At 43.7% G+C, this 13708-nt stretch overlaps 1 protein-coding gene across 1 annotated transcript in view; it reads right to left on the bottom strand.

Annotated features, from left to right (window-relative positions):
• Window positions 1–13708, bottom strand: part of LOC146821199 (solute carrier family 60 member 1-like) — a 211351-nt gene that overhangs the window by 179728 nt on the left and 17915 nt on the right. The window lies entirely within an intron of this gene.

Here is a 13708-nt window from a genome sequence, read left to right as displayed (position 1 = left end):
GTGGTGGGGGGTGATGTGGATCCCTTTGGGGAGGTCAAGTATGAGTCGAGCAGATGAGTTCTGTATATCTGGAGTCTCTTCAGGAGTTGGATGGTGAATCCTGCGTAGAGAGTGTTGCTGTAGTTCAGCCGACTGGTGACTAGGGCTTGAGTGAAGGTTTTGCTGGTGCTGACGGGAGCTATCTGAAGATATTTTGGAGCATGCAGTGGGTGTGGAAGCAGTAGGAGGAGACTGCGTTGATCTGGCATTTCATGGTGATGTTGCTGCCCAGGATGGTGCTAAGGTTGCGGGCGAAGTCTGTCAGTGTGGGTCCGAGTTTGGCAGGCCACCATGTGCCATTCCAAGGAGAGGTGTGATTTCCAAAAATCAGCATTTCCGTCTCGTCAATGTTGCGCTCCAGGCAGTTAGTCTTCATCCAATTGGAGATGCTAATCATGCAGTTGTGGAAGTAGATTATAGTGGTGGAGGACTCTTCGGAGAGCGAGAAGAGGAGCTGGGTGTCTTATCCAGATAGACTTGGACTGTCTTTCTGGTTATGCCTGCCCAATCTGTACCCTCAAAGTATTCCTGCAGGTGGGCTCTGGAGGGTATCCCATATCCCAAACTTATAAAACACTAAGCAGATAGGAAAAAGCCCCCCAATGAAAAAACAGACTAACTCAGGAAAATAAAGCCCAAGAACAGGTTAACTACAGGGTATGGAGGGAGGTCACGACATCGTAAAGGGGGATCGCTCATAATTCCAGATTCAAACTCATCATGCTTCCACCCTACAGCTCTTTGCACCCACATCCCATCTATTAGTGATAGGTTTTTGTACTTAAGGAGGATGCAACGGCCATGTCTAGGCATCTGTCTGCACCATGCATGTAGGACCTGCAGTAAAGAGGCCATCTAGTGATACCCATTCCAAAAAGAGCTCGCCGCCTAGGGCCGCACAGAGAAAAGCTATTGCGATGAACAGCGCAGATGGAAGTTGCAACCGCCTCCACACAAGATCTGCAACAACCATTGAGTAGGTAAAGAAGGTATTACCCAGTGAACAGAACAAGAGCCTAAAGCGAGCACAGAGAAATCTGGTGCAAAGACTCAAGTTCTTTGGCCCGCTTGTACATTTGGGGAGAGAACTGTTGAACCTAGTTGCACATGTGAACAGTTGGATTCGATGAAGTGAACTGCACCTTGGCCTAATTGATGCCAATGTCTGCATCATCCTTGGGAACCGCAGATGGAGATCTCCTACAATAGGGAGCGGGTACTAAGCGGGGATGTAGCACCTTCGTGACAATCGTAACTGAGATTACAACCATGTAACTGCTATTCCTATTGAACTGTATTATATTTTGCTGAAAAATGAACATACTTTCCTTTATAAAAAGATGAGCACTGTGCAGGACATTACTTCATTGTGCCTGTTGGTTTGTTGTAGGTAATGTGAAAAATGAACAACACACCATAGATAATATAAAACACAAGAATTTAGTGTAACAACAAACCGAAATAGAAAATACACAGCTATTCATGGTTAAAAAACAGTTTAGGCCCAAATCCGGCACAGACACAAGTAAGACAGAAAGTTCACTTGAGACCATAATGGAATAGGAAACTTGCAAGTGTATTTAGTTAATGGTCAACTCAGGTTTAGCAGGCTTGAAAGCATTTACGATTCTTACACACAGGTTCACCGGCACGCACTTCGTGCCTCCAAAGATATTGTGGCTTGATTAGACAAGGAGAGCAGGAAATCACATAAGCTCAGAGCACACAGAAGTCTTAGGTGCTGCTGGAATTGGCCCTTTTGGCAGGTTCATCCTCAAACTTTTTGCCTTTTGCCTCCTATTTTTTTTTCATACCCGTTTTTGTTGGCTTTAGGACTCTGGACACTTTACCACTGCTAATCAGTGCTAAAGTGCATATGCTCCATGTATAAATTACAATTCTGTTTTGTTCTCCATGATTGGCATATTTAATTTACTGGTATGTCCCTAGTAAAGTGCACTATGTGTGCCCAGGGGGTGTAAATCAAATGCTACTAGTGGGCCTGCAGCACTGGTTGTCCAACTCACACGAGTAGCCCTGTAAACTGGTCTCAGGCCTGCCATTGCAGTGTCTGTGAGTGCAGTTTTAAACGGACATGTCGACCTCTTCCCTTTTACTACACGTAAGGCACCCCTAAGATAGGCCCAAGGTACACCCATGGGCAGGGTGCAGTGTATGTTAAAGGTAGTACATGTAATGCTGTGTTTTCCTGTCCGGATAGTGAAATACTGCCAATCTCATTTTTCACCATTGCAAGGACTAACTTTCTCATAGGTTATCATTAGAGATGCCTTGTAACATTGTACAAATGACTTAACTTGCAAGCCCCTCTGCAAAGGCTGAAACGCAACATCAAGCATTGTAGAGCACTACCACTCACCCTACTGGGTAGAGCGGCTCTTTTTAAAATGATGGTCCCTGCCCAGATTTCTATATGCCCTACACAACACACCCTATCCAGTTCCCAACTCGTACTTTAAAGCAGTAAATTCGGAGGTCGTTGCTCTCCTATGGGACAGCAAACCGGCAAGAGTGGCGGCGAATAAACTAGTACGAAGTTGGTATGATGGCGGGATTGCCCTACCTGATATCAAGGTGTACTACTGGGCTTCACAACTCACAGTCATCAATCAATGGCTTCATGTACCCGACACAGACCCTGCCCATTGCCTAGACTAAATGGCCCTGGGGACGGGGGGTGTCAATGGGGCGCTCTACAACAAACGGAAAGCCTGTGACCTCATGGGCCCAATGGCACACTCAGTCCGTATATGGCACACGGTAAAAAAGCACCTGGGCTGGTCAGACAGACTGACACAACACACTCCACTGTGTGACACAGGCAAATTAGGGACATTGGGAAAAAGTAAAGGTTTTCAAAAATGGGATCTGATAGGCATCTCCCAGATGGGGGACCTCTAGCACAATGGAGAGGTCGTCAGCTTTGCATATCTACAAGAACAATTCACGATGGCTCCGGGCGAACAATTCCAATATATGCAAATTAAACATGCGATAGCTGCAGCCCTCCCAACAGCAGGAACACTCCCTGAATCGTCCCCTTTAGAGGACCGACTGCTTACAGACTATCTACACAAAAAGCGACCTCACTAACCTATAAAAAAAGTCATTAATAACCGGACAGACCCACTTGACCGACTTAGGGAGCTCTGGCAGTCAGCGGTTGGGGACATGGATGACCTCGACTGGCGAGAGGCGATCGCATCGCCTAAAGAGGTGGGAATCTCCTCTAGACTGCGATTGGTACAGTTTAAAATATTATACAGGACCTACTACACACGGGTAATACTGTACAAGATGGGAAGAACTCCTGACCCATGCTGCCTATACCTCTGTGGCGCCGTAGGTACCTTTTACTTAACCCTGTGGGAATGCACAAAGCTTACACCATACTGGAAGGCAGTGATGGGAACCATCACGGAGTTTAACGAGAAACATGTCCCGACTGAGCCTAAATGCTGCCTCCTCAACGTCTGGGGTCCAACAGACCTTAACCAAGCTGAACGGGCAACGACAGGCATGATGATAGCCAAACGAAACATAGCGCAAAAATGGGGAGTAGGAAGTGTACCGACTGTAATGAACTGGTGTAGAGATATGGATATCGTCATGGTAGCGGTGAAGGCCCCATCTGTCAACAGGAAATGCCCAAATAAATGGGGAAAGGTATGGGGTAAATGAAATGTATATAGAGGGAACATCTGTACACCTCCGGAGTTGGGTCGTGACTCGGACGAGGACATGTGATACTACCGAAGTCATATATATGTTGTGGACCATGTGGGAAATGTATAGTGATTGACTGTAAGTGATTGACATCATTATAAAAAAAAAAAAACTGTGTACACAGATCATTGTTTCAATAAAAAAATGTTTTTTTTTTAAACGTTGTACAAATGTAACTTTTAATTGGGAACAGTTATAGATGGAGTTTGGGCTCTCAGAGCTCAGAATTTAAAAATACTTCTTTTAGCGAAGGTGGTTTTTAAATTGTGTGCTTGAAATGCCACTTTTAGAAAGTGAGCATTTTCTTGCGTTACCATTCTGTGTCTCTGCCTGCCTGTGCAATCAATGTCTGGTTTAGACTAACAGGGTCTGTTTGCATTCACTCTATACAGTCACACAAAGGGAGTTGAGGTGTGTCCTAAATATCCTGATGGCTCTTCCTGAGCTATAGTGGTGTGAGGTGCCGTCATCTGCACCTGAATGGGGCTGTGTCTGCTTTTCACAATGCTGTCTCCACCCCCTGTATGTAGTATGGCTAGAACAGGGAGGACAGAACCGGTTCTACTAAGCAAGAGAGACTTTCTATGAAGCCTGCATACTTCAAAGAATGAAAGTAGTATAAGTAGTGGGGCTCTACCCCAAAACTTTGGAGCACTTCTGGATCAAGAGGAGCCTCTGCCAAGGAGAAGAGCTGAAGAGGAGTACTGCTCCCTTTGCTGTGTGTTGCTTTACTGGGTTGGCTTGCAGTTGCTGCTTCGGAGAGGAAAAGGACTAGACCTTTGCTGTATATCCTGATTGTGAAGTTTCTCCAAGGTCTTGTGTGTGCTTGCCTCCTGTTGGACGTCTCCGGCCCATCAAAGGCTTCATCTGCAGCATCTGTGAACTCCACTGCTGGAAGTTCTGACCTGCCTTGTGGTGCCAATTCTAGTTCTGGGCCCTGGAGGTGTTTGCTGGGCTGCAAACCTCAAGAAAAGGATCCCCGACGCAGTCTCCCACGCCACTGTCTGCACCAACGCCGTGGTGACGACTCCCTCGGTGAGCGCAGCACTGACCGCCTGTGCTTAATGTGAGCCGGTGATTTCCAGTGCTCGGTACCTGCGCTTAATTGTCAAAAACGGCACTTATGATAGTCTTCACATGGTGGCACTGTCAGTCGAATTTAGAGATAAGTACAACAGCTGTTTATTAATTCAAACAACAAACAAAAAATGACTAATACTTACCATCCAGGCCGTTTTTATAGCTTTAGGGGTCTGGAATTGTCACAGCTTTAAGAGTGATGTTTAGTAGTGTGTTGGTGCTGTCACTGGCACCTCTGTCACCGAAAACGGGTGGTGCAAGCTGCAGTGACCACCTGACGAGGGCCTTGGCACTTCCTTTACAAATTAAGCACTGTTGAGCGTAATGATACCTCTAGCTCAGCATCGACTAGAACTTCTTCACCGAGTCAGCTAACTGAACTCGAGCGGAGGGCACCGCTCGTGGAGCACACAAAGCCCTGACGCCAGAGCATCCCTCGCACCGTTGCGGACAAGTAACCAATGTGGGTCACTGCCCAATGCTGCACTGTCGTAAGGAACCGATGCACCACCGCCGACGCAGCGCCACCTCCCCTGCACAGTAAGGAACGGACGTCTCATCTCCCCTTTGGAGCAGTAAGGAACAGAAACCTCACCTCCCCTGTGGCAGTGAGGAACGGACGCTTCAACTCTCATGTGGCAATAAGGAACAGACGCTGCCCGAAACAGGCACTGCGTCACCTCCCCAACTCTGTGCAACGCCACTGTTTGTATCGTCACAAAATTTACTGTTTCTCTGGGGTCAGTGTGACTCCGTGGCCGGCCCACGTTCCTCTTTGTCAGCACAGTACTTTGGATTTGTACCAATCACAACGTCGAGAGCCCCAGTTGGAGCTATTGTTTACTGGGAACTGTATTTTTGCAACAATCTTGCTAAAAGTGATATTCTTGATATATGTACGTTTGATTTTTGTAGTTTTGATCTTGTTTTGATTAGATAAATATTGGCTATTTATCTAAAACTGGTCCGATTTCTATTTTGTAGTGTTTTCACTGTGTTACTGTGCGTTTAAGGGCAAGTACTCTACACATTGCCTCGGAGATAGCCTGACTGCTCGTGCCAAGCTAGCAAGGGAGTTAGCAGGCGGTTTCTTAGCTGTGCAATCCCCTTAACCTGACTAGAAGGAAGGGTTCCTACCTGGGCAAGGTGCCTACCACTGCCAACTAGATTCCCTCTAACAGATGAACAATGCTGAAACCACACACTTCACTTACATTACATTTACCATGAACTCATATGTATTCACATGCAGAAGAAGGTTTCACTTACGAAGCATTGTTGGGAATGCAATAAAGAATGTGTAATGGATTAGGTCAGAATCTGGGGTTATGTGCGGGGCACATGTTTGAGAGTTTTTCCTGTCTTATATCTGTAACTTGCAAGTCACTTATTATTTACGGTTTGTAATAATCCATTGTACGATCATGCATGAAAAGCGCTGCCTGTGAGTAGCAATTTGAGAGAAAATTCAAGGAAGACTGAAGTGCAGTCTGTCTTATGTATGTTGAAGTGGTTTCCTGGCTGTCGCAACAGTAAATACCTGTCTTTGCATTGCCAAGAGGAGTCTGTGACTTCCTTTATTTTTGAAGGTTTGTGTAACACCGAAAAAGGTCCGCACTTGATTTCTGAGTTCTTGTCCCCACACCACCTCCCTGAGAAGCCTCTGATGGTTTGTGTTCGCTACCATGAGAGTCAAGTTTGGAAAGGGCTTTACTTGGCCCAGTTTGAGGAGTCATAGTAGGATGGACTACAGGACCACTGTTGCAAACTACCTCAACCACCACAGTACGGGTCCAGTAGCTACTTTCTGCCCTGTGCCACTCCCCCAACCCCCACCCCCGGGTCCGTCACAAACTGAAATAAAATTGTGCAACAAGCATGGTAACCACTTTGACAAGATTTTCCACCATGATTTTCACAATGTCAAAGACACTGGAAAGACTGGACATCGACAAACAACATTTCTGGCTTCCTTCATGGTTTTAGCCTTCACCCTATTTAGTTCCTTTTCCTAGCAAACAAATTATCTCCTTCCTAATACTTGCTAACTCTAGTTCCAAATCAGGATCCCCAACTAACCTCTGCATAATAGCCATTTTCAAGTAGCTCTTCTCACTTCACTTTCCCATTGCCTCAGCAGCACATGCCATCGTCAATGAAGCTTTCCTTGAAGGAACATAACAGAAGAGGTGGAGGCCTTCTGCCTCAACCCACGTTGGAAAGGCTCACACTTGATCTAAACAACCAGGGCAGACATATTGCAGATGGACCATTCCAGATTAAACCCATTGAAAGAAAGAACTGCATACATCCTATTCAACAACTGCATTGAGGATCAGGAAATCCTGGCTGAATTGTTTTCCATACATGCTTTGGGAGAGAATGCTTAATCTGTGCAAAATGGGGTCCAAACAGACAAGAACAATGCAGGTACCCTTATTGTTCAGGATCTCACTGCAGCATTTGAAAGTTCATAACTCCACGCTACTTGAACATCTCCATAACAAATCATCTCAACCACTGACTTATTTTGCTTATCCACATACACCTATGCAGAGTACTCGGTCATGCTGAAACAAAATTAATTCAGCTACAGGCTGCCTGCCACTCAGATCCAACATCTTTAATTGGAAAACCATAAACCATCCGAGATCGGAGACCCTGAAGATTACATTTCCCCGACTTTCACTTAACCAACTCAAATGATGCCCACAGTTATGAGTCCCACGGAACTCAGAAAACCACTCGCTCAAGCACCCAATGAAATGTCTTGAAGTGAACATGGGCTCTAAATTCACCCTCAGACACCAAAGTAATCTCATTTTCGAAAATTAAAACTTCCTTTCTTCAAATAAGAACCTCAAGGAAAAGCCTAAATCCTAGGCTTTCCTCACTAGGGCCAGGTGATTGATGCCCTTGTGCTCCCCCAGCTGGAATAAGAAAATCTACTGAACCTTGATGGGCCCCAAATTGTTCTTTATAAGATGCAACAGATCAAAAACAATAGACGAGACCCTCTCCTCCATGAGGTCACACCATACACCAGCTTTCATCTGCAGGAGTCTTATTTTAGACCCCCTGTAGGACCCATCTTGACCTAGAGAAATAGTACCCTTGTTTCTCACAAGATAAATCTGCCCAGACGAAGTCTCAAGTCTAAAATGCACCTTGGAATTTAAATCCCAATGTACGACACATCTCCAATTGGAGGTGCTTAACATTTTCAGCCACAAATGTTAAACTTTGGAACACGCTATCTACTCGGAAAAGAAATCTTCACAAACACTCAGCTTTTCACTAAAGACATGACTGTTTCTATTCACTTACAACGCTACTGCATAAGTGGAGCGCATCTTAGATCTACTCGCTTGTCACAGACACACCAATTGCAGACATCACTGCACTCGCAAACATATTTCAAACAGCAAAGCAAAAATTAAAACTACATCTCTGAGAAATCCCCATCTTCAAGAGTTTTCACTGGTAAACATACTCGACAGCTTGCTTCTTTTGGAGCAAGACAATTAACTTTCATTGAGGCCACTTTATGTACAGGCTTTCCAAAAGCATCAGGTCTCCTTTTCTCTCTTCTCCTCCTATAAATTGCTGACTTTTTGGTGAGCACTGAAAAAAATAAAACGTGATGGGTGGATTACTTGGATAAATCCTAGCTATTGGTAACTATTCTGTGCGCCAAAAGTGATGTGGCTCTACATAGTGAGAAAAATACATGCCAGGCTGCCTTTCACTGTACAGAGTACAAAAGCTACAGATTCTCCCATCTGCATGGATCCATGCCCAAGTCGAATGAGGAAATTCAGTTTTGGGATTTTTAATAATATCAAGCGCCCCAAGGGTGCACATCTTTAAACCAGACACCCGTTGTGCCCCCAGGGCACTTACTATAATATGGCTTCAGGTGCTGGATGGCCATCCATCAGGCTTCTGCCATTAGCACAGGATGAGGATAGCTTTAGAATGAAATTAACATCATGCAGATAATAGACGAGACACATGATACTTCTAAACATGTTGAACTCGTCCGTCATGCACGATGCTGGTACACTATCCTTTCATGCTAGACACATTGGTATCAGCTGCGTGGGTCACTACAGATGCCCTGAAATGGTACCAATCTAATTTTTTCTTTAAGATCACAGTACCTCATTTAAGTTTCTCTTCTACAACTTCAACTCCTAACTGTGGTTTCTTTTGAGGATTTACACCTTTGCCATTGCTTTCTTGACTGTAATTATCAGTCCACGGCCTGTGTTATCAAAATTACATGTATGACACTCAGAATCTATAGATTTCCATGGGTCAGAGTAACAGTTTGCTACATAACAAGCCTATCAAGTGGATATTAGCAACTGCAAGCCTTCATATACTACTAACATCCCAGAAACAGCTAGAGCAGCATATTCTACTGACCTAATTTCCACTTTTGCTGCATCTTCCCTTTCAAACATCAAGTACAGCGAAGACTTTGGAGTCAATTATAGGTGGTGTTAACCTTCCAATGCCCTCCAGGTAATTCCTTCAAGGCGTATCGAAGGCCACATGCCCAATTATCTGTACATTTACATAACACGGCGGCTGTTTTTAATCATTTCTCTGTTGTAATTTTGTGAGTGACCAGCACAATAAGCAAGCAGCAGGAGTGTGTTGCATGACATGCAGAACAGGTGCACAAATAATTCTCTGCAGATCACTATGACCACTATCACAATAAAGCAGACCAAGTTAGCCATATGCTACTGTGAGATTTACTTTAATTATTACTACAGATTTTTTTACCTAGACTCCACATTTCTGAAAGACTACATGCGAGTTTCAATTTGGGCTTGTAGATCAGAAGATCTTTGGTTTGCATTGACACCTCAGCATGATCGGAACCTGCACTATATTTTACATTACATTACAAGTCTGACCCTGTTTAGATTAGGGGATATAAACCTGGTCCTGATGAATGCCACAGACCCTATGGGGCCCAACACAGGAAAGAAACATGTCAACTTTCTTTTAACAATTCACTGGATAATTATGTCCTCAAGAGTCCTCTATTGTTTTTAATCCTATCATGGATTCCAACAATAAAAACATTAAAATCTCAGCCTAGGATATCGAGAGATAATGTTAAAGTGTATTTCGCAAATCCAGACCTTATTTAGCGGGCCCACAGAAAATGGAGTCTTCAAAAGGGAAGCTCGGCACATACCTCTGACTGATGAGCACATGATACAAGATCTCCACAAAGTACTCTGAAAGGTGCCGGTTGAGCATTGCACCCCCAAGAACAAGCCTACTACTACGACTTCTCTGACATAATTTTGCGCTTGTGGAATGTCATACTTAATTTGTTTGGCGATTCTAGATGCACAAAAACTCAGCATCTAAATGTTGCCGTGCGAGGTCATAGCCCCTCTGCCAATATTTGCTATCTTGGCATTTGGCTGGACAGTAAAAGGAATTGGGATCCTTTGCTTAATACCCATGTCCAGTCCTTTAACATGGTTGGCCAAAGTATTAACGCTTTTTCCAGGCAACTCGACCACAAAGTGCGTCCCAACTGTATCATTTGGTGCGGAGATCTGAGGGAGGGGGGAGAAGGGGTTTACAAGCTTGTCATCCTATTCAAGTTCATTTTTAAGAGGCTTCTGGGGGTACCGCAGTGTATACCAATGGAGATTTTGCATGAAGAATTGGGTGAAGGATTTCTTTCTGATTATATACAAATTCACCCCATATTAGTGTGTTCTCTATTAGGCTGAAAAATGACCTGGAATGTAATAGAAAGATTCTGAAAGACTGTCTGGGACTGGATTTTAGTCACCATATTTAATGGCTGCATTATGTCAAAAGTATTTTGTGTGATCTTGGTAGACGGAAACTTTTTTCTGACCCTAAGCAAAATTACTAAATCAGATGTTCTGTGGGCCAAGGCAGCATCATGTGCTAAGGTGAATGAAAAAAGGGCTGAATGTATGTTGTCCAAAAAGTCTTGTACCCATTATGCTATCGTAAAATCAATGAGCAAAATAGAGTTGTTTTTGACACTGGAGATGCCAGTCTTGCACAGATGACTACGGTCTAATTTTTATTTGAATATGTTCCCTCTGCTCTTAGTAGGGCGTCATAGACCCTCGGAACTACCAATTTGCACATTTGGAATGGCTGCTGCACTGGACACTTTACATATAATTTTTATTTGCCCTAAATTTGCTAATCTACGTAACAAGTACATACATACCCTTCTCTTGTCTAAAGAGTTTGCACAAGTACAGGCTGCCTTATGTCTCCAATGTTTATCTAGTCGCAATGTTTGCCTTTATGTACCATTGTTTTTATCAGGGGTGTTTCACTACGCTTTGTGATATCGGATGTACTGTTTTAAGGTGATTTTACTGATCCGTTGTGTTTTATGACTTCTATAATTCACAGAGTTAAAACAAATAAAGTATTTTGATGGTTAATATTTACTGAAACCCGATTTCCACACATTATTGTTCGTACACTAGATATGTTTAGGAGTTAAACTGCACGTCTCTGGGAAATTTGTCACCATTTCAAGTGAAAATTTGTTAAAAGTAAGAGTTTTTACACATGAACTGAGAAAGATTCCTGCCCGCCCTGATGACAATGCTATTAGTGATCCAAGAGGCAAGTCAGAGGTCACGTGTGCCATATATGATGGCGATGTTCATTTTACACCTGGAGCAAATGTTTAGTCTGTTAAATCAAACAGAATGTTTTTTTTTGTACAGCAGACATGCTCAACTCACATATTTAAAGGTGTTTTCTTATGGGCAATTGAAAATAAGCATTTGCAATGCAATACGTCTCGCATTTGCGAGAGGTAGAGCTATTGTCGTCATAATGACAAAGTCTTTTTCCCATTTGGTTTGGTTTAGAGGCTAGGGCGGTGCAATCGGTGCCACCTCACTTAGCACTGACTTGGGGTGGGGGCGTCATTTTTTGAGCACCTGCTGCCACGTTCCTTACCTTCAGCAATTTTCAGGCATCAATTAAAATGTCAAGAGAACTCCGGTGATTAATCCTCTTCCACAAAAGAGACCGGAGGTTTGTCTAGTGAAAGTTTTGACTTATCCTAAGGTAGTGCAGCGGGATGAAATGCCTGCTGCTAGGAACGTGTACCAGGCAGATCACAAAGTACCCATAATGTAAAAATAGGTCAGTGGGTTACTGCTTCTGTAAGAGAGCGCCTTTTGTTACTTGTCGTTTAGAAGTCAAAATTCTAATATAGAAAATAGAGCTATTAACTGTCATCAAAGAGCTGCATGCAAACTGAAAGGTATATGTTGGAGCGATATGTTTTTTGCTCATCTTTTATTATCCTAATCTTGCCAAAAAGGGTTCATTTGGGTAGAAACCCCTTATTATTAAAGAGTACCCCTAACAATGAATGTTTTTCCAGAATATGGACTCTTAAACTATATTGCCTACCAGTATCGATGACATGTCACTCCTACACTACACCGTGTAGTCCTGTCTGATGTAACATTTCCCATACACTGATTTACACACGATTGTCTCTGCACAAAGTGTTTGATGTAAAGTGCTCTGACACCCCTACACTAATATGAGTGGTGCTATAAAAGTAAATTAATCTGAGAGACAGTGGTTTAGGTGACTTGAAGGGCACTGTTAAAGGGTGCTAGTTAGGGAATCCGTGGCAGAGGTGGTCAACAAACATTGTCGCACAGGGCGCCACGAGTGTTAAAGCCGGCCCTGGACCAAAAGCACACAGTTCTCTGGTCTAATCGGTGATGCAACATGCAGGGTGGTGGGATTAGTAATTTTAGACACCAACGCCCTTTATTGGCCAGAGCCTTAAGAAAAGATGAATTCCCCAAGCAAAACTGAAACCGTTTCCTACTAATCCAGTTTGCGCTGTGGAGAGTTACGTTACTTGAGAAATGTTGCAGTATTTTTCTCAGATTGTGTGACAAACACTCAAGAGAAGCAACTGTGCCGCTCTAGATGTAAAATTATGTGCCATCAGACATGGAAGCCTGGAGGTTGTTGAACACAGGGGAGTTGTACATAAACGCAGGCTTTGAATTTGCGACCAATATCGCGCTGCACAAATGTTTGCTGCCCACCTTCGATAAGCAAGGAATGTGAAAGGACGCTTTATGAACTGAATATTAGTAGTCCATGCAAGTTCTGCAATGAAAATAACATGCATTTGCAATGCAATAGGTCTCGCATTTGCGAGAGTTGGAGCTATTGGCATTGTAAATGACAATGCCTTTTATTAATTTGTTTTGAAAACCTGCAAGCGGTGCATAAACACGCAGTTTGTACGTATAGTCCTTGCTTACGAGAAGCAAGGCTGGCAATAAAAGAGACTGTAAAAGACTGCCAGCCTTGCTTCTCTTAAGCAAGGACTAGAAGTACAAAGTACTTGTTTATGTACAGCTTGCATGTTTTCAAATGCCTAAATGAAAGGCATCGTCATTTATGTTAGGTTATGTGTTATGTTAAATATTTTTATAACGCGCAATAGTTACTCAGAGGAGTGTCCCAGCGCGAAGCCAAGGGAGGAGAGCCAAAGTAGAGAACTTATGGAAACAGATGGGTTTTAAGGAGACGCTTAAAACAGAGTGGGTCCTGAGTATTACGCAGGAAAAATGGGAGAGCATTCCAGGCCACGGCAGCTTTAACAGCAAGCGAGCTGCCCCCAATCCTGGACCGGGAGAAGCGCGGAACCTTGGCCAATAAAAGAGCTGACGAGCGAAGTGCTCTAGTCGGAACGTAAAAGGCAAACCGCCTCTGCAAATAGATAGGACCCAAATTATGTAGGGCTTTGTGGGCGATG

The sequence above is a fragment of the Triturus cristatus genome, chromosome 6, assembly GCF_964204655.1.
Source record: "Triturus cristatus chromosome 6, aTriCri1.1, whole genome shotgun sequence".
NCBI lineage: Eukaryota > Metazoa > Chordata > Amphibia > Caudata > Salamandridae > Triturus > Triturus cristatus.
Note: the sequence above shows the minus strand (reverse complement) of the source record. Positions and strands in the feature narration are given on the sequence as shown.